Raw genomic sequence first — 22,264 nt, 5'->3', positions numbered from 1 at the left:
AGAAGACTCCACAATCTCTTTAGGGAATCTGTTCCAGTGTGCCATCATCCACACAGCAAAGAAGTACTTCTTGATGTTCAGAGGACACTGCCTGTGTTTTATATTGCGCCTGCTATTTCTTGTTCTGGCTCTGGGCACCACTGAAAAGAGCCCGGCTCAGGCCTCTCTGCATCATCCCTTCAGATATTTATTGACATTGATAACATCTCCCCTGATACTTCTCTGTTGAACAGTCAGTCTCTCCTCATAGTAAAGATGCCCCAGTCACTCCACCATCTTTGGGACCCTTTGTTGGACTCTGTTCAGGAGCTTCATGTCTCCCTTTTACTAGTAAGGCCTATTCCATATGTGACCCCATCAGTACTGGGTAAAGTGGAGGCATCACTTCTCTTGAACTGCTGGTAATACTTAGCGTAATGCAGCCCAGAATACTATTAACCTTGTTAACTGGTATGGGCACATTGTTTATTCATGTACAACTTGTTGTCTACTAGAACTCCCAGAACCAATTCTGCTGAGCTGCTTTTCACCTGGGTTATCTGCAGCATACACTGGTGTATGGGATTGCCTCTCCTCACGTGCAGGTTTTGCATTTCTTTTGTTAAATTCTTAAGGTTCTTCCAGTCCATTCCTGTAGCATATCAAGTTTTCTCTGAATGGCAGCATGGCACTGTGGTCACATGACACTGACAGTTCTCCTCGTTTTGTGTTATCTGGAAGTATGCTGAGGGTACACTCTACCCAGCATCTAGATTATTAATGAAGGTGTTAAAGACAACAGAATCTGGTATTAACCCCTGAGGTACACTGGTATGTACAGGCTTCCTACTTTATTTCATGTCAGCGACCACCATGCTTGGGACTCGTCCATTCAGCCACTTTACAGTTCTCCTCACTGTCTGTCCATCCACCCATACATCACCAGCTTGTTTATCATTCACTCCATGAGGATTCTACGAGAGATTAGTGTCAAATCCAGGTAGACATTATTCACTACTCTTCCCATTTTTGCCAGTACCATTATTTATTTCATCATAGAAGTTTATGAAAGTGGTCGAGCATGACTACCATTTGGTGAATCCATGCTGACTAGTTGCATTGATTTTCTTGTCCTTCACGTGTCTTGAAAGTTTCCAGGATTGGTGGCTCCATTATATTCCCAGAGTAAAGCTGAAGAGAAACTTACAGACCTGCAATTCCCTGGGTCCACCTTCTTGCCCATCTCAATGATAGAGTAAATGTTTGCTTTCCTCCATCTTAAAGCACTTCTACTTTTCATGATCAATCCAAGGTAATAAAATGCTGTTCCTGCATTGACACCAACTAGTTCCCTCAGGGTTTGTGGGTGTTTTCCATCAGAGCCTGCAGACGTATAAATGTCAAAGTTGCATAAATATTCCCAGACCCAAATCTCTTCCAGTTCCTGAAATGGACACAACTTCATTTTCACTATAGGAGTAGAATCATTATTTTATTTAACTCTACAGAAACAGCAATTGGTGCATCTGTGGCACTTGCTAATCTAGGAATATTTTTCTGAACACCTTAAAGTTAGTATGTCTTTAATTTAGTTGCCCAATTCTGTTCTTTTGTTGTTGTTGTTGTTTTGTTTCTTTTTTATATAGATTATTCCATGAGGTAAGAAACTAAGTCTAAGGACATATGAAGAACTTTTGGCACTTTGCTTCTGTTTGTGAAGTAGTTGTCTAATTTCTAAATGAGGTACGCAGCCCTTGGAGAGAATGAAATCTGTGATTTCAGTAGAGGATGTTTGGCAGTAAAATGTTATTATCCTTTACTTACATTCTTTCTTCTCTGCTATCACAATCTTTTGAAATATATTTTTTCTTAGGACATTAATTGTATTTTTCACTTTATTAGGGTATCTGAAAAAAGTCTAAACATTTCTCTAAATTTATCTAGGAATCAACATGAACTTCAAAAGTAATTCACTTCATTTTCTTCTGTCATTTATGTCATTACGCTTCATAGTTTAAAAAAAAAATACATATGCAGCTAAAGAATTGAGGGACATCTGCATAATGTACTTGGAACACAACTTTCCTGTTACAAGTAATTGTAAAAATATTCAATAGCTTTAATTGCCACTGAAAATTATTCCACGATTTTCCTCTGTGGAGTTCTGGCTGGACCAGCCACCATTTTCAGTTTCCTTCTTGTGTTTAGACAGTTGTACTCTCAGTGAGTACTCACATCTGTGTTTAGCACTACAGAAATGCCAAGTGCTGCTTCTGCGTCCTCTTTTTTGTTGTTGTTGCTGTCTAATTTTCTCAATAGTTCAATTTTGCCTACAGGATTCTATTAACTATTTAGAAATATAGGCAGAATTCTAGAAAATGCTGTTTGTTCTTGGCTGCCTGCTTTGATATAGCAGTGAATAATGATTAAACTGCCTTACATTGAAGAACCAGAATAACTGTCACTGAAAGAATTTAATTATCCATTGCTGTAGCATTGGAAACTTGAAGATGGAAGGTCAGTTACCAACAGAGAAGAAGATGAAAGTATGAGGGGGGAAGAGCAGGTATTTAGTTCACCCTCCATACAGTAACTGTGGAGCAGTCCACTGGGAAACCCATCTGTATCACTCTTAGGAAATACATAAAGAAAGAGAAACTGGTCTGTTAAGGAAGTCTAAATGCTTTTCTCACTTGTCCATTGTTCATCTGAAATCTTTATTGCGACTGGTATGCTAAGAATAGAAAATAGAAGTAGCTTTTACTTTCATGGTTCTTCAGAAAGCAAAAAGTTATAAATCATATTGAAGCAAAATACCATACAACAGAACTATTCTTTCACCAACTTGTAAACAAATACATAAGATGTTTTTATTAGAAAATGGCTTTTAAAATGAAAATAAAGGTGCCAAGAAATACTTCTAGAAAGGTTACATCAGAAAGTTGTTATTTGAAATGGTGCAACAAAATAAACACCATGGTTATGACAATGTTGTAGGTAATGGGAAAGTTCTGTTTTGAATTCAAGTTACATATGAAAAAGTAATTTGAAATCACTGAAATGAATTATTTTCTTACCACTTCATTTTATGTGTACTGGTAGCACATGTAGATGATGTATTGGACAAAACAGTCACTTTTATTAATTCTTCTTAAAGGAAAGATTTTCTGACAACATTCTTTAATGCTTCAAGTAAAGTAGAATACTTTTGCAGACAGACTGGTTTACTATGCACTTATTTTTTGATGAAAATTATAATTTCTAAGGTTTAGAAATAAGTATGGTTAGTAGCATAGCTAGATGTGAACTTTTTAAAGCCTTAAGGCTTGGAAGAGTATTAGCTATGCTGAATTTGTAAGTTGTAATGTGCTCTCCACTTCCTATAGTTTCCTCAATTTTTCCCATTACCTCTTATTAATTTATTTCAGTCAAACTCCTTGTGAAGCTTAGAACAAATTAGTAAAGACCAGATAACAAGTATCTGATACTTGCTTTTAGAATATGATGCTAAAGGTTAGGGAATGAAAGTGTAAAACACCCCCCTATACATCTCACATAACACCCAGACAGAAGATTCAGTAGTGAAGGCATGAATATCTGACCCATATATTATACTTACAAAGCAAGTTAGTAGAGAACATATTTCAGAAGTAAATTATTTCCAGGTGAAAGAGGAGGCAGAGTGGCCCTTCCTCCCCAACAAATTTCCCTTCAGATGATGATGTCAGGTAGCAAAAGTACAGCTGAATGGCTCCACAACCTTTCCACTCAGGTAATGTAAATATTTGACTTAGTTGTCATTGAACAGAAGGAGTTTTTTAGTCTTATCCTCTGTCATTCCATCACAGTTAAGTTAAGATGATTGTGTCAGCTGCCTGCATATTCAAAGTAAATTTCTGAGGCAAGATCAGAGAGGCCAGGGAACTATGTCACGTAGGAATATCCATCTTTCACAGTTTCACCTGAGGTGGTACTCCTTATGCATCATCTGGGTAGCTCCCACTTGTCATGTCTTATTTGTACTGGGAGAGTATTTAGAATCCTGAGTCACAGATCAGGGCATTACTGTCAAAAATAAGAAACAGTAAGATAGTCTTTATTCCAACAACGTGTCTAAGCTCATGGTTCTCCTCTTTGGAGTTCAGGATTTTTGAACATAATGTAAACAATATGATGGATGTTCACTTTCAGATGGAATTGATTACTTGTAATAGATTAAGAGTAGATTAAGAACAGTTTTCTTCAGAATGGCTAATATACTACAGTATTTTTTATTTGGGGTCAAAATGGTGTTGATAATACCAGTGTTTTAGTTGTTGCTGAGCAATGCCTAGACAGAGACAAGGACATTTCCATTTCTCTTGCTGCTCTGCCAGTGAGAAGCTTTTCTTGCAGAAGAATCTGGGAGGGAACACAGTGAGAACTTCTCTGCTCCTCCCAGAACTGCAGGAGGAGTTGGTGTGGGGGGACTGACAATGTTTAAGGACTGACTGAGCATTGGTTGGTGGTTTGTGACTAATTGTTGTATGTAATCTTTGTTTGTTTGTTTTTGTTTATTTGTTTTCAAGTAATCTTGTTTTCTTTTTTTCTCTTTCTTATTAACTGTTCTTATCTCAACCCCTGAATTCTCACACATTAACATTATTGTCCAGATTTCTTCCCCATCCCACTGGAGGGGACAGAGTATTGAGAGGATACAGTGGTGCCTGCTGGGTTAAACTACAATAAGAGATGATCAGCAGAGTAAAACAAAGGACATTCTGATACTGTATATTAAATGAGTGACAGTGGGCTGCTTCCAGCTCAGTTTTGAGTAAGAATACCCTTTTCACTTAATTTTTGCACAAAAGAATAATATTTTCCAAAAAAAAAAAAAAAAAAAAAAGAAGGCTGTCTGGCTGTCATAAAGTAACCTACAGCAGAGCTGATCATCAATCTGATAAAAAAGCAAAATCCAGTACTCATTTTGCACTTTTCTAGAATATTGTCTGGGCAAATAATAGATCAGAGACACACAAAGTGTTCAGCTAAGGAAACTAAGGAGCCTTTTATCAAGAAACACAGACTATTCTGATGTATTACTTTACTTTCAGAATAATTCCTCGCTCTAGTGTAGGAAGACGGATAATCTAAAATCACCTCAGTATATGGGAGGGAGAAATGATGTAAAGACAAAGCCTGGAGAAAGGTTTAACACACTGCCTTTTTTTTTCTGTTCAGAAAGGATAATGAAAAAACCTTAAGAAGGAGAAGGGTTGTAGTTGAAGATATGCCTAATACTAAATTTTCTACTGACACACTAGAAAGGAACTAGCATTGATTACAACTGTTAATTGTTGATTAGAAAAAATAAATCATCAGGTGTCATAGCTACTGCTTAATACTGAACATTCATATATTGACCTACTGCATTATTACATCACCTGGGGTGATATTTAGCTCACCCAATCTTTTAACCACCTAAAAATAATGTCAATAAAAAATAATGTCAATTAAAAAATAATGCTGTCTAATCTATGCTAGTGATGTGACTTCCATCAATGGAGATAGATAGAGCTCTTCAGTGTGATTCCTCTCATCTCTAGGGAGATTATTAATAGTGCATAAAATAAATTGTCCTTTGGAGATGTTTCACCCTGTGAATTTATCTACATGACTATGATAGATCAGGAACACACATGGTGGCTGGATGAAGTTGGATATGACAAAGTTCAAATATATGTATTTTAAGTAAGGGCACATCTTCACAATACAAATTCATGTATCTAAACTACCTTACTAAAAGATACCATAGGAATCAAAACAGAAATTGGTAATGGAATATTTTGCTGATAAGAAGGCTGACTTGCTCCAGAGAAAGAGCTAAATAGTCACTGAAATAAAACATATCATACCTTCTTCAAATTACAGCAGTTATAAAGGGGAGCAATACTTACTACCTGGCAAGTTTAACCATCTCAAAATAACTTCTATATAAACGTTATCACAAAAAATTATAATGCAAAATATTGGTAATTTCTCAGGAAGCTCACTTTCTTATAATTTCTTTTATCTCCACTCTGAAAACAACAGATGTTCTAATTTTTAGAATCATATCCTATTCTTGTTATGCATGAATTGTCATTGTTCATATAATGTAAAGTCAGTATAATAAAGATATGTATTTTGTTTATTCTGAATAGTAACAAAAAAAAGGTGCATAAAATCAAATAATTTATGTTTGTTTTAAAATATTTGTGAAAATGTAAGGAATGATGTGCCACTAAATGTTGGCCATGCACAGTTTTTAAACAGATAATTACTACAACATTTTACAAAACTCTCAAGTTATATCTTAGTGTAACATGAGCAGGAAATCTTTTGCAGCACTCTACAGCTTATGTTCAAACAAATCTTGCAAATTATCTTGTGATTTAAGTTTCAGTAGAAAGGTTCTCTTCCTCTCCATGCTGAAGGGAGGGGTGGAGAGAGGAGGGGAGGAAAGAGTGGAGAGGGGAGGAGAAGATTAAGAGAGGAGGAAGAGATAAAGAAAGGAGAGAATAATTAGAGGAGGATGAGGATGAGGGGGAGGAGAAGAGAGGATACTTCTAATGAATTAGTTCTGATTGTTTAATGCGTTTTTATAGTTGAATCTCCAAGTGTATCTTAGAAACATTAATGAAGACAAACATTTACAACTGAGAAGTCTGTGACTTGATGTAGAACATGCAGATATATTAAAATTCTGCATGCTAATGAACTTTAATGCTTGGCTGAAAATCTGGGAAAAATTGAAAACTTAAATGTCTAAAGCCTCTTCTGAGGGAACTTTCCCACAGAACCTTCTTGACAGAGTAGCAGAATTGTAACTTTTAATTTGTTGTTTTGTGTACATCTACTCTATCTTCAAATTGAAATGTAATTCTCTTATATAAAAGCTGTGTTTGCTATGAGGTAATGTACTAGATGGAATTACCATCACAGGAGTTTTGTTTAGAGCATCATAATTTGTAATGTCATTCTGTTTGTCATTTTAAAAGACAGTTAAAATATGTACTCATCAGTATTTAATTAAGAAAATATTTTTTTATCTCCATCCTAATACAGCCTGAAAACTACCATTCCAAAAGATACTGTTTTCGTCCTTAGTATCTCACTGTCTTTCACAAATTACTGCTTTCTTATTTACCTGAATGTAAACTCTCCTCTGCAGTTATAAAAATTGAATTATATAAAAATATATAATTTTTCTATTGATGACACACTTAGATACATTCCAAGGTATGCACACTGGCTAAAAGTCCTCAAACATTTAATTCCATGGAGGTTTACAGGCGTAAAACAAAGGGAAGTTAAGGAGAGTGTGATTAACAATAATAATCAGTTTCAACAATTTACTTTCAGTGACTTATTCCTGCAATAGGATTAAAAACCATGTCCCATAGACATTCAGCAGAGATTATGTGGAAATTTAATGTACTTGACCATTCAATGAATCCAGTGGAGCTGATAGATATAATTGTTTTCTTTTCCGGATTTCTCAATATTCTCCTTTACCCTTGGGGATAAGAAGATGAACACTTTCTGCATCATTCCCCAAAATATTTATTTTTATCCACAGATAAATTAATAGACACAGACACAAATTTGGAAACCTTTCACATTTTGAAATTTCACCTCTGTTCTTCATTTCAGCCTGTCATTCAGTGAATTCATCAGTGTCACTCATGTCTTGCAGTCGTGAATTTTTACTGAAGCCTCAGGCATTGCTATAGTCAGTCCAATTGAAATATGTTCAACATATTTTGAAAAGTTGACTATGCAGTTGTGAAAACGGCGAATTACCATGACTCACCTGGAGCTTTTAATAATTTATGACTTAAAAGGAGCTGTTGATGTACTCTATTGAGTGGCTCTAATGTATTTGATAAGAAAGCATTTGAGGTTGAAGCTTACATTTTCGAAATTACCTCTCCTCTGATTCTTGGCGCATAAATTAAATGCAAATTGCTAAATACTCAGGACAGCCAAGAACTGACAGTTCTGAACTGCAGACATTTCTTACCTGTGATAATCAGGTCAAGCCATGCGCTTAGGCTAAGAATTAAACAAAACAACACCACCAGCAGCAAAACAGAAACCTATAGCTCAAAATATGGGATCCAACAGGGACTTGAATCTAAACCACAGAGTGGAAGATATTGCTTGTAGTCTGATAATTTCAATAAAGAGATGGCTGGACATGAACAACCGTATATTCAGTTGCTGCAGAGAGAGATTTAAATAGAGTGATTCAATGCCCTCAACCATGAAGACTTGTTACATTATTCCAGACATAGTGAAATCTGCGCCAAAAGAGTGAAATATTACTTGAAGACCATGGTTGAAGGGAAGATAGGAGACTTTGAGCTGGTACGTATATTCTGCACACAAGCAAAGCAAAAATAAACAATATTTCATTTTCCATTTTTATAATTATTAAACACAATACCTTTAAGATAATCAAACAGAGCTGTACAATATACTGTTTCGTGATCTAAATAAAGGGTAGCTGAGCTTTATAAAATCTAAATAAAGGGTAGCTGAGTTAATTGTGCTTTTGTTGAGGGCCACCAGGGCCTTTTGAGGACTATCTTTTGCAATCATATCCGAAAAGATATGCATAGCCACACGCCCTCATCAGGCTGTGCAGGCCAGAAACTGCATTTGAACTGTGAAACTCTGTGGTTCTTCTGGGGGGCCTTGAGGACTGACACTGTCATGCTGTGACACTGTTCTCTGTGTGCTTTTTTTTTTCCAGTTTGAAATGTGCCAAACAATGTGAGACTCCCTTACTGCCCAAAGCACAGGATTTTTAATGCTGTGAACTTGAAATGCGAAAACACATCAGGTGCCGTGCTTGGTAAGGCTTGGCACAAGAGCACTGCAGAAATGCGCAGCCCATTCAAATCATGTTTGAGCAAACCACAGAGCCAAGGCAGCTGCGCCTGTCATCACTTTCTGAAATGCTGATTGAAAGGTACTTCCTGAGCAATGCCCAAGCTTAGTATATAGATATATATTTTTTGGTAGGAAATCAAAACAGAGCCTGAAAATGAACTAGTGTATGTTTCCTGTGAATAATCTTTAGACCAAGACCCAAGAAAGAGCTTCTAAGTTCCTTGTAGTATGCCTGCAGCCTAACATAGTAAAAGTGGTGGAAATTATTCAAAATAGTGCATTTCTCGCTGAACTAGTGTAAACCACTGCTCAGAAATGCAGAGAGAAAGCTACTGCAATAATATATTCTTCAGCAATAAAAGAAAGCTTGAATGAAGGCCATGTCTCAGTAATTAGCCCCTCTAGGCTTCATAGACTCTGTCAGTGTACCGGTATAACAGTCTTTTTGTTTTTTTTAATCTAATAGCTAATACAAAGATTAATATGGCATATTCAGGCTGCAGATGAAAAGATAACTTTATATAAATTTGTGGTATCTCCTGTCATGTCGCTAGTTCTACAGAGACAGGCCAAAACAGCACTTTTAGTAGTGCTTGTTAGGGAGGAACTATAAGATGAGATGACTTCATTAATTCTTAACATGGAGTATGTAAAAAAAAATAATCATCCAGCCATCAGAGCTAAATCCAGACTCACTGAAGGCCAGCTATCTCCAATTTGTTATGTACATGCCTCCCCATGACCTAGTAGTTATATTAACCTTCTGTAAAAGAATAAATAAATAAATAAATAAATGTACTTATATATTTCAATGCATTCTGTCATCTTCATTGCTTCTGTAAGATTTCAGGCAAAATGGGAAGTTGTGCAAAGGTCCAAAAGATTAATCTGAGACCATGTAGAAAAAGAGAAACAAATCAAGGTGAGAAAAAGAGCACAAAAGGAAGAGGGAGGCAAATAGTTGATAAGGACGTATACAAAATGAAAAACATAGTCTTAGGAATGATCAAAACTACCAGTACTTAAGTATTTTTATCATATGGTATTTTCAATATCAAGTTATAGTACCTTACCTTCTCTGCCAGACTAGCTCTCATTTTTCATATGTGCGTTGTACAGAAGCATATTCATATTTAAGTTCTTCAAAGAGTGCCTCATTTCTGCTATTTCTACCCACCCTTTCTACTTGCAAAAGGTCTTCTTGCCTTTCACAGCTAGTAGACTCTGCTAAAATTAAATCCAATGACTCAACCTCATTGCTTTTTGCTTGCTTGTGGAAGTCAACATTTCTAATCAATCTTTCTGCTTAAAACTATGTATTTTCAAGGACACCTATTACCTTCATCTAAAGATGTTTTTTTTTGAGAATCTATAAAAAGAAGTAGATCACATCCATACTTGCCAGCACAATTTCAAGACACTCATGCAGTAGAAATGCAAACTAAATGTATGACATGCATTCCTAATTGTTACTGGAAAAAGCACTAATTTCCACTTCTGCATTTTTGTTAATTCATTTGGAAGACCATGATAAATGTGACCTATTTTCATTTTCAGTAGACAGTAACATGGAATATCACAGAAATGTTCAAAACAAAATTGAATTTTCCAACAGTTAGCCATGAAATGTATCTGTAATTGCTAAAATAAAAAAAGAAAAATGTCCACTGAAGATAAATTTTTATAGCATAAATATTGCACTGTTTGATAAGTGTTTCTAATAAAAAGTCTATAAGACAAGGTCAGTCACTATAACAATAATCACACAGATGCATGCTACCATAGTTATCTGCTTCTGCACATATAGGGCATAACTACTATGAGGCTGAGTCTGTTAGTTCTAACATCCTGGTGAAATGGTTTCCTCTACAGGGGTAAAAATAACTGTATTCACAACCCTCTACTGTCAAGAGGAAAATAAGGAAGACCTGGTTTTGAATTCTTAAAGTGATTTATTTTTACAACATATCAATTTATCAGCTCATCTCAGACCAGATCACCATCATCGTCTGAGTTTGTCAGACCTGAGATAACACTTCAGGCTTGAAGAAGTCATCCAGCATCATTAGCCACCTCCAAATCAGGATTCCCATCTGGAATGTGAGAGATGACTTTGCTTTGCAGTAAAGTTTTCCATACCCTTTGGCAATATGAAAAATAGAGTTTTTTCCATGTTGTAGATTTTGTAAACATGACAAAAATCTTTTCAGCTCAGATTCAGTTACATTTGGCTCTCTCTACACAGATGGCAATCAAAGACTTTGTCTAAAAATTACTTTATAGTAGATACATTTAATAGTATAAACCTATGTTTATTTGAGTTCTCTTTCTAATGTCAGCCCAGATCTAAGAATAGGGAGATGGGCTTCTATAGTCTACTGACTACTAGTGCTATGTATAGTCATGAAAATAAAAAAAACAAATTTTGCATAGTAAACAGTGAATTACCCTTTCTAAAGTCATGAAGTAAATAAGAGAGCATGCTGCTATTTTGCTTTTGAAGTTAGGTATGTCAAACACAGCCACAGTTGAAAATAATCTTGCTTTTGCTATTAAATAATTATTTCTCTCCTAAGCTCTTTACAGCTTTTGAGAAATAACATTATCTCCTATAATCTTATTGGGATTATTCTGTTTATTTCTTTTCTCTGCGTGGTAACGTTCTTGCTGGTCTTGATATCAGAAACTCTTATGATCTGCCAGCTATGTTTATGTGCTAAAACTAAAAAAATGATGTTGGCAAGATGGATTGGTGTGAGGAATGGTTTTTCACACTGTAAGATTTTATGCATATTTAATCCAACTTCATATATGCACTTCTGGTTTTATTTTGAGCCAGAAATTCCCAAGTGACTGTGAGTTAACTATCTTCTGCTTTGAAAATGAACCACTTGGTTCCTCAAACAGGTAACTTCCTCTGATGCCAGTTTTCCATTTTTAGTAGAAGGAAAGTAGCCATTCTTGATCCAAATCCTACAAATATTGGAGAGTGCTTTCATCTTAATGATGTAAACAGTCGCGGTTCAGAAATGGAAGCACATGTATTTAAAGTTACATCTGTTGGTAAGGGCTAATAGAATTGCTTCTTTAAGTTTTGGCAATTTTTCATAAAATGTAAAGGAGAAAGATCCTATAGAATGGTGTGGGGTTTTTTTCATTCCAAAACTGATTATTATTTCTCATCCACCACATTCCACTTGCTAGCTGTGATTTGTTACATCCTTGTGCAAAGCTGTTTAAAGCCACTTAAGAATAATGCTAATGCCATCTACATCTCTTTGGATGTACATATATTACTTATTATTCAGTATGTGCAGAAAACTGGACTTCCTTACTTGAAGCTGAACTCTTAATGATTCATTCATCTGAAACTTCTAGTGTTTGCTGCAGTACCTTTATTGACAAGTCCCTGAGGAAAAATCTTATTATTCATCTTCTTACTACCACCACCATTTTCCCAGAGGCAATGAGTTCAAATCAAATCTTCCTTCTTCTCCCCTTACCTTCAATCTGAAATACTCTCAAGGTAACTGTGTCTGCACAGGAATCAGAACTAAGATACAGCAGCCATTTACTGGATTCTAATTATTAACAATTTGCAGTAATATTAATCAATTGTACTAATAAAAGGAGTATTTCTGTGCACTCAGAAGCAGACTTTCCTCATGTAATTTAGGCAGTTTGCCATATATAACCTTTTGGGTAAGGACTTAAGAGATTGGTACTTACTATGAAAAGCTTCCCTTAAGTTAAAATAGTGCATTTGAAATGGAAATAGTGCATATGTTGAATTAATAAAGAAATAAACCTTGATCAGGTAAGCTATGTCACTGGAGAAATTTAAATCAATCAGATCGTACTGTCTTTTTCTTTTTTTCTCCATTTGGTATTATTTAGAGGCCTATCTTTAAACAGAAGATTATTAAAAAAATACTAACTATGAATGGTCATCACATTTAAAGATTTTGTCTAATTAATAAACCGTGACAAGGTCTCCTCTGGGTTTACCATTTACTCCTATTGAACTTGGATTTCTTAACAAGCATGCAATGTGGCAGCAGTGCAATAGCTTGAAATCTCTCTACTGCAGCTAGCAAATCAGATTAAACAAGATATTAAATATAATAAATGCTATTTATGAGTACGTGGCTTAAATCTATAAAAGATTATATATCATTATGAAAAGTTTTTGGACTTACAAGTTTTGAGTATGTATCTAGACAGTGACAACTCAGTAAACTCTAGCCAGTCTTGAACACAAATTACTTTATAACTTTTTTAACACATTAAGTAATATGGGCTCATCTGAGAACCACTGGGATTTGAAATTAGATAAATTACTGATTTTCATCCAAGAGTGTTTCTATGACCCACTCTTGTTGGTTACATAATAACTAACATATACTGTTTGTTGGTAAACAAACTTAGAATTCCCAATTGAAACTTATTATCTGATGAAACTGAAATATATTGTACATATATGCTTCAGTTCAAGTTTCTGCCTTCTGCTTTTAGATTGTTGTACATGTTCAAAAAAAGATACATGAAAATGATACAATTCAGATATGGGACATAAAAACACCTTGGTTTTCAGAGACTAATTATTCTGAGAGCCTAAGGTAACCTGAGTATTTGTGGTTATTCAGTACTTTTTCCCAGTTAAACATTGTTAGTGTTTTTCTTTCTATAACCTCTACTGTGATATGGAGCGTTTGCTATCCCATTGACTTCAGTGGACGTTAAGAGAATCTCCAAGACTATACTTGTACAGCAGGAACCCAGAGAATGTGATAACCAAACCCAGAAGTGCACCATCACCTTATTCTCCTTGTTTCCCTTCCCTACTTATCTCATCAGGTGGTAAGGTGAGTAATGAAACCATGGAGGAGTAGCATCACACAACTGTGATTGGGATGTCTGAGGACCAGCACCCCAGGCATTCCGGGATGCTCATCTGCTGTGCTGTTTAGACATAGCCTAAGTGCGCCTGCTACAGCAGTCTTGACAGCAGTACTGCAGAGGCATTTTTCTTTCTTTAAAGAAATAGAAACAGTGAAACCTTATAAATGCAGCTTCCACTTAACGAGGTTAAACCAGAAGGTAGTAAAAGCAACAGTCAAAGGGTTTGGTTCATCACATTTTCTGTCAGTGTAACTTCAGGATATCTGAGATAACTTCTAAGTATAACAATATTGAGAATACTTTTTCCAAGGTCGCAAGAGGCTTTATACATGCATGGGGTTAATATGTAATTCTAAGATATTTTTGCCTCGATGTGCATTAGGGTGTAGAGATGTGCCTGTGTGTGTGACTATCTGTGTATGTATGCCTAGACTCACTTATATAGCATTACAGATAAATAATGCTCATTAGAAAAAAAAAGTTTTCTGATAGCACGCATATTGCTAAAAGCTGTGAGCAATGTGAATAATCAAAAAAAGCGCATTTTTCTCCTGGTGATATTATTAATTTATTACTCCTATTACGCCTACAGATACTGAATTATTTGTTTCATTATCTCTTTTTACTTTCTAATTAGCAAAATACTTATCTACAGAGGGGCTTTAATTGTATTCAGATTTGCTACGTTTCTTGAAAGGCTTGTAACATGTTGGCTGTTTTCTCATTTGTGGGACTGGGGATATCACTGTCGACATCTGAAGAATAATTACTTTTCCAGGCAGAACTGTGGGACAACTTAAATTTTGTTAATAATTTGAAGCATGTAGATCTGGAGGTGAGAGTATTTATACTGTACATTAAACAGAACATGAAATATACAGCTCTAGAGTACTCTGTACATCCAATTCCTTTATCTAAGGATGAACACTGTAACAACCACTGTTTTACAGGTTATGAAAATGAATGACAAAGATGTCACTCAATGCTATCGTAATGTTTGCAGCAAATTTTCTGGTTTCCTGCAGTAGTAGTTTCTCTGTGGTTATCAAATACAAAGTTAATAAATTCATAATTATCATTAACAATAGCTCAGTACTTGCCAACTTTTCCTGTGTGCAATTGTATGGGAACTGTTGAATCATGGCCTGAACCACTGATTGATCACCTGAGGCGAGCACTGAGTCAGCCACAGGAGCACAGGTGAAGGCAATGCACCTGTGTGACCAGAAGGGGTGGAGTATGGCTCCACCTCTCCCAGACCCCATTTAAAGGCTCTCTCTTGTTGGAGAATCTTCCTCTGTGGAGTTCTGGGTGAGCCTTGATCATCAGCAACAAGTGAGCCTTTCTTTATTTACCACTTGTCTGTGTACCATACGGGTAAGCTATACAAAATAGCCATCTATCTTCATTATTTTCTGTCACTACCGTCCTTTTGGGTTATTCACCCTACAGCAATCCAGGAGTGTCTGATCTCCAAACTGAAAGAATTGCCACAGTGTTTACTATGTGTATCAAAAATAAGGCATTCTAACAGTCACAGCCACCATCACCAGTGCTTAGATACATATATGTGTGCAGCAAAGATGCACGAGTTATTTTAGGACCCTTAAGAATGAAAAGTGTCACAAAGTGCTAGACATCTGTCAGTTTCCATACATATTCATCAGCGTTTCCCACACGGAAGCCAATGAGCTAAGGCAGTAATTTACAGGAGCAGCTATAGTGACTGTGAGCCTGGTAGGAAGTTAACCAGCACCGTTCCATTCTGAAGGATGATGATGCACGTTATTCGCACAAGTGGTTCCAATGCAGTCATCAGTAGACTTTTACATCATTTTATATTCTTTGCACTAGATTTTTAGAAAACAATACTGGGAGATGGGAGATTCCAGCTTATCAGATGGCTACTGAATATTTACTAAACGTTTTTCTGGAAGAAAAGCCATACATATCATTAATTTTTATGCTACTTGTTTTCCTTTTGCATTTTCTTTTTCTTTATCTACTGATAGAACATAGCATACCTTGTTGGTGGAAGAAGGACTTGAGCAGGGAATTTTTACTGTTCTAGCTGCTAACTCAGTACTCTGATCTAGGTCACTGATGCACAAAGCTTTCCTTTTTCATTTTTGTCCCCTGCTCATGGGAGAGACGTAAAGAGATTAAAGGGATAATGGGTCTGATCCAAAGCCCTCTGTGGGTAATAGCATAGCTGACAACATTTCTGTTCCACAGCAACTTCTGAGATTTGGGGATTTGTTTCCATTCCACTTCAGAACAAAAACAAAACCTTTTGGACATTTTTGCTAATTGAAATTCTTTTGAAATGTTCATTTTGACTAGAAAATGTGATCTTTTGATTCAGGAAGAAGTCTGTTGCTTTTAATCAGGGAAAAGGCGTGAGAGGTGAGGGATTCTTGTTAATCCTCTCTTTCTTATAGCATGGGGACAAGTTTTCCATCCCAAAACTAAAAAGATAAATAAACTAATACTTCCCTCATCCAGGACATCATGCAACTAAATATAAGTGGAGAAAGAATCTTTCCATTGATTTTATTAGTCTTTGAGACAAAATCATAGGAACCAGCTTTCCTCTTAACTTTTAACATGTGAAAAAGATACTAATGCAGTAATTACTACATTCTGATCCCCGCACACTGAAGGAACAGTTTCTTTTATTTAGTCACTTTTAACTGTTTTTGAGTTAAAACTAGAATAAGTATTGTTTCTTTCAATACATCTTTATTACAGGGAGCTCTTTAATAAACTCAAATGGATTTCCTGTAGAATTTCTAACTGACAGAAGCAGCTTTTCCCATATAGCACTAATTTAAAGGAGCAGTAGTGGTTGGGTTTTTCTATAGGGAAAAGAAAATGATTTTTTTTTTCTTAAATGGATTCAGTGGGATTGATGGGCTATACAATAAAAATGTGGAATTATAATCCAAAATAATTGTCCAGTGTGCCATCTGAAGGGATTAATGATCACCTAACATTCATCTAAGCATAGCTATATCAGTGTCAAGCTAGATGAGGAGACACTGCTTTCAAAAACATTTTTATAAAAATAAGCATGTTGTTAGAAATGCTTAAGAAAAAGGTAAATGGGAGTTTCAAAATAATGAGGATAGTTTTACTGCCTTTATTTATTTTTATTATTATTATTCTTATATTGCTAGTACTTAAATGCGAGAAGTCTCAGTTGCAATATTATGCAATCAAATATATTCTTCACAAATACTGGGAACTGTTCACCAGAGCATGTAGGTAAGATTGATAGTGTATTTAAAGAACATGCTTCTAAGAACCATGAATCTATTTTTACTTAAAAAAAAAAAAAAATCAAAACTCTATACATTCTGAATATTTCCAGCTTGATTTGCTCTAGTGTTATTTTGAATTTTTTGAAAAATATTTGCACATACATTTACAGAACATGAAAATTTACTCTTATCTTCATTGAAAAACAAGATATTTTATTTGGATCTCTGGTATGCTTTATGTTAGATACATTCATTTATGTAATGGTGTTATATAAAATTTATACTTGAATAAAAGTCACCTAGTGAGAACAACACTAAAAATTCAGCATTGAGTTTTTCAGAGTTCTTTAACAACTGCAATATTTTTCAGCATTCAGACTATTAGGAGCTTTGACTGCTGATTTTCAGAGACTTGCTTTGTGTATGTGCAGGCATGCACACAGCTCCCTGCAATACTTGCTGTCTGACATTAAAAACATTAAGACTATTAATTCTAGTTCTGTGAAAAGCTCTCTAATTTACTCTTTCCCCTTTAGGGTCTCAGACACTAAGCTGGGTGGACCATGCAAATAACTGTTCATGTTTACACATTCTGAATGATCAACAGTGGACAGGTAAGATGCAATGGCTACAATATCAAAAGAAATCAGACAGAAAACAACACTGAGCTGTTACTATTTGAGAAGCATGCAACTTAGTGAAGCCTGTAACAGAAGTATAGCTCAGGGTTGAAAGATCTCAGGGTGCCCTGAGACTTTAAGCTCCATTATCTAAGAACTAGCAACATTAAGGAGGCTTCAGGGAACTCAGCTTTCATGAAAGACCTTGGATTATCGCTCAGACTAGAATATCAATTTTGATGGGAATAAATCTCAGTTTGCCAGACAGTTGTAAGAGGTTTTCTAAGATCCTGTTCAGCTCCAAGTGTCAGCGTTCAGAGTCTCTCCACAGGATCTTCATGCCTGGGTTGTAGTTTTAATACAGCTCTTAATTACAAAAGACTGTGGAGTATCTCTTATGTGGCTCTTCCCTGTGATTCAGGAGTGTTAAACCATTTTGAGGCCAGGGTAAGCCACAAGCAGAAAACATAATGTAGACAAGAGATTCATAAAGGCCAGGCATAACCTTTTGCCTGATGTACCAGGGAGAGCAAGCATATCTTATGTATGTGTCAGTTCCTTGAACCCTCCTCTTTTTATCAGAAGTAAGATTTATAATGAGAATTACCATCTTTCAGCTTTGACTTTTTTTTTTCTGAATATTTCAGTTTGTCAGAATGTCTTTTTATCCCTCAATTTACTCAAAAGGTAAATAGCCTTTTCTCTGCAGACAGGGAGCCAGCATGCTAATGTAAAACCTCAAGGAAGTAGCAACACAAGTGTTGAAAGTAAATGATTTATCTTTTGGCAGCTGTACATCAACTCCTAGGCTGTAGCTGCAGCAATGGATTGTTCCAGCTTCAGTTTGATACCAGGGCATAGGGAAGCTTTCGTATATATCAGCACCCCAGCACCCATCAGTACTAGCTTGAATTCAGATGGTGATCAGTCAGAGCAGCTTTTCATGAACAGTTCATGGATTTTTGGTTACAAATAGAATTAGTTGGATTTTCTTCTCCCTCATAGAATGCTCCCATTGTTGAAAAGCCAATGTATCAAAAGTACTTTGGTTGGGAGCTGCAGAGGAATCAAGTCAGCTTGAAGGAATTGTGTTTTGAAGCAAGCATAAGATTAAACTGCTGTGATTGAAATAGGAAATGCAGGTTTTTGTAGTTTGGAATAGCTTCTGATTTCACTATACTGACTAAAAGAAAAAGAATTTTTATAAAAGACTTGATTGAAATTTAAAGGAGGTTTATTATTTTTTTAATTCTCTGGAAAATTTTGAAGTATTCTGTGTTTTGTTTTCATTTATTTTCATTAATATATCAAGTACACAACATTTCCTGACAAAAATAAATAAAGAGTGACTAATCCCCTCACTTATGGTCTGATATAACTCATAAATTTTGCAATGATTTAATTTATAAAATGGATGTATTGCATATATTTAAAATTCTGCTACCTTTTAATCAAGTTTTATGTGAATTCTGGGGTTTCATGTTTGTTTCTTTTAAGAGTTATTAATCAATAATGGAGCATAAACCCTTAACGTCATGTTCAAATAATTTCTGTTAAAAATTAAGGAAAGTACAGAGTTAATGTTTCCTTATAATGTTTATAAAAATGTAGATAGAAAATCTAACTAACTAGTTATCATCTCTTGGGAAAAAAATTACAAATCTGTATTCATTTCATAGCCACACAACACTATCAATGTTGTTTTTTTTTTGCTAAGGATTTCTTAAGTTTGTAACAGATATCTGTCCCATTTATACTTTGTAAGATCTGCATTGAAAAATAAGTTTCCTTTGAAATGCATCTTTTTTTTTTTTTTGCTGTTGTTTATTAAAGCTGAGTCCCATGTTGAAGGAGAATTAACCTTTGCAAACTAAAATGTCTAACTGTTGCATGCATGGAAGTGGTCTGTTTTCACTGTGAATGAGCTGTAATTAATATACGAGTGCATATTAAATTATGGCCATTTTCATCCCTTCTGTAGATAATATCACAGCATTTTTGAGAGCTGACTAAAGGAGAAATGGGATCAAACTTGAGTAAATTTACTCTTCTGGAAGAAATAAACATTTTAATATAATTTAAATAGTACATATTTTTCCTCAGTTAACATTTCATTATGATAACAAAAGTCAACTAAATAATTAAAAGTGTACAGAAGGGATTAAATGTTTTCTTTTTACATAAGCATTTGTAACAGGGGAGTGTCTTTATGAACTAATGAATAGCTATTGGGTACAATTCTGTAAAATTTTGCAAAACTTATGCAATTGAAATTCATATGGCAGCTAATCACTTGAAATCAACATGCAGATCACTTAAGACATAAAAATTAGTTGTGTTGTTTAGAGAGAAAATATGATATTAAATGTAGTATCAAGATTTTAAGGCTGTAATTCTGATTTTTTTTCTCTAATATAAGTAACTTCTAAAGATTTGGGGAAATTTTATTATCTGAATTGCTAAAATGGTTGGTTGAATTTAGTTAAAGATAATAACTTTGTTCTCTGTTTACATGTGATACTGTAGTCTTGCCCCTGGTCAGTTCCCTCCAGGAAAGTGTAGGATAAGTGGGTATAGGATAGGCAGAAAGACTCTAGTTCTGATCTGGGACTCAGATGATGCAGAAGTCACTCTTAGTTTTTATAGATCTCCTACATAACACTGAAAAGAAAACTTCCAAGGTTATCCCCACCTTCATTCTACTTCTGTGGAAAAAAAAAAATCAGGAAGATGTAATATTTATAGAGATGTAATACTTTGGAAGACAGATTATTACTGTGAAAGACAAGTGGAGGTGGATGGTCTGAACTCATTCCTTGGTTTCATTGCTGCTGATTGCATCTTGAAAGGAACACTTCAAAGGTACCATGTAAAAATATTTTTCCTTGTATAAAAATGAGAACCACTTCGTTCAAGAGTTTCTTACACTAATAAAAAAGTACTCCTTTCATGATTTCTGAATAAGATGGTGTGGGTGTTTTTTTTATAACTATGAGAAAAACAGTGCTGGAATTGCACAAGGGCTTACTCTGCCCTGGAATCAACAACTCTAGGGAAATGCTGCATCAGAGCTGGAGCTTCAGATCAGTATCTTCATGTTTTTGTAATGAGTGATAATCTGGTACTCATACACATCACTGAAAAACTCTGCAGTATATTTCTTATTTGTATGAATTAGGAGGGTGGTGAGGGCACTACCTGACCATTCTGTTCCCGTTCAGTCTCCTTCAGGCCCCACTTCTGCCCAGGGACCCAGAATGACATTTCAGCTCTGCCAAGGACAGTCACACCCTGCTATAGCGTGTAAGTACCTGCTGTAAGTTGACCTGTTTGCAGTTCCCCCATAGCTATGCCCAGGCTCAGCTGTGGAACTTGCAGAATTGGACTCTGATGTACAGGTTGTCTTCCCAGTTTGGCCTCGGATGTGACCATGTCACTAGAGCAGTCTGGCCCTCAGGGAGCTGTAGGTGTCAGGGTCCTTCAAACACTATCCTTGAAGATGCATGTCCTACCCAGGTGGCAAACAGTGCAATTCCTGACAAACAGCTAATCAAGATGGTTTAGGTGTAGGGACAAGATGAAAAGAGAGAATGAACTGGGCAGCATTAGGTGGGGGCTGAGCAGAGCCCAGATGCAGAAGCAGCTAATGTTTGTCACTATCTGACTGTCCACACTCATTCATTGCTCCCAAACTGCCCAGCTGTCTGAAGGAATTTGCTGATTAAATACTCACTGCTCTCTTCATTATTCCAAAGGAGGACACTTGGGCAAGGTTGAAGATGCTGGGCAGACTGAGTTCTACCACCCACTTGCAAACAATTATCTGTAACAGCCATAATTTTTTATCTAAGCCTTAATAGTTGAAGAATTATTCATGTTTCAGCTTTTGAACAAAGCTATGACTTTTACTCCAACAAAAACAAAAAAGAATTTTTTTAGCTGTATCCAAATATATTTCAAGATAATATAATCAATTACATCATTTGAAGATGACATTTCATATTTGAATTCCACTGCCCCACATTTTAACTACTACCTCAAAAAAATGGTGAAGTTATATAAATAAATTATTCTATATCCTCAGTCATTTTGTGGTATCTATGATAAAGCTCAAGTCTTTTAGCTAGTCATTTTTGAACAATACTGGTCTTTTATAGCTACTTGCTTTCCCAAGGGAAAAATGTTTTGAATGTTGTAATATGTAAAATTCATTTCTAAACAAGAGAGGGCAATTTCATCTTCTTGTGGAATAGAAAATAGATCACTGTGTGTAAAAACACATTCATTTTTGTGGTAAGAATACTACATAAAAATGTGGGTGATCATTTTCTTAGATTATGCTATTTATAGCCTGCAAATTGTTACTTGCTTTTTTCTAATTCGTGATAACTGATTTCAATAAATTAATTGCTAAGGCAGATAACACAGATAATTTTACTGAAAGTAGTTAAAATCTTATAATTTTATCTAAATTACTTTACAGATTAAAAATACACATTAATGAGATGCAAACTAGTTATAGACTAGCATAAATAACAACAGTGCTCAAGATGATGTACAGGCTGCATGCAAGATTTGGGA

Source organism: Cyrtonyx montezumae, unplaced genomic scaffold (genome assembly GCF_038088225.1).
Source record: "Cyrtonyx montezumae isolate F1298 unplaced genomic scaffold, pur_monq_1.0 scaffold_8, whole genome shotgun sequence".
NCBI lineage: Eukaryota > Metazoa > Chordata > Aves > Galliformes > Odontophoridae > Cyrtonyx > Cyrtonyx montezumae.
Note: the sequence above shows the minus strand (reverse complement) of the source record.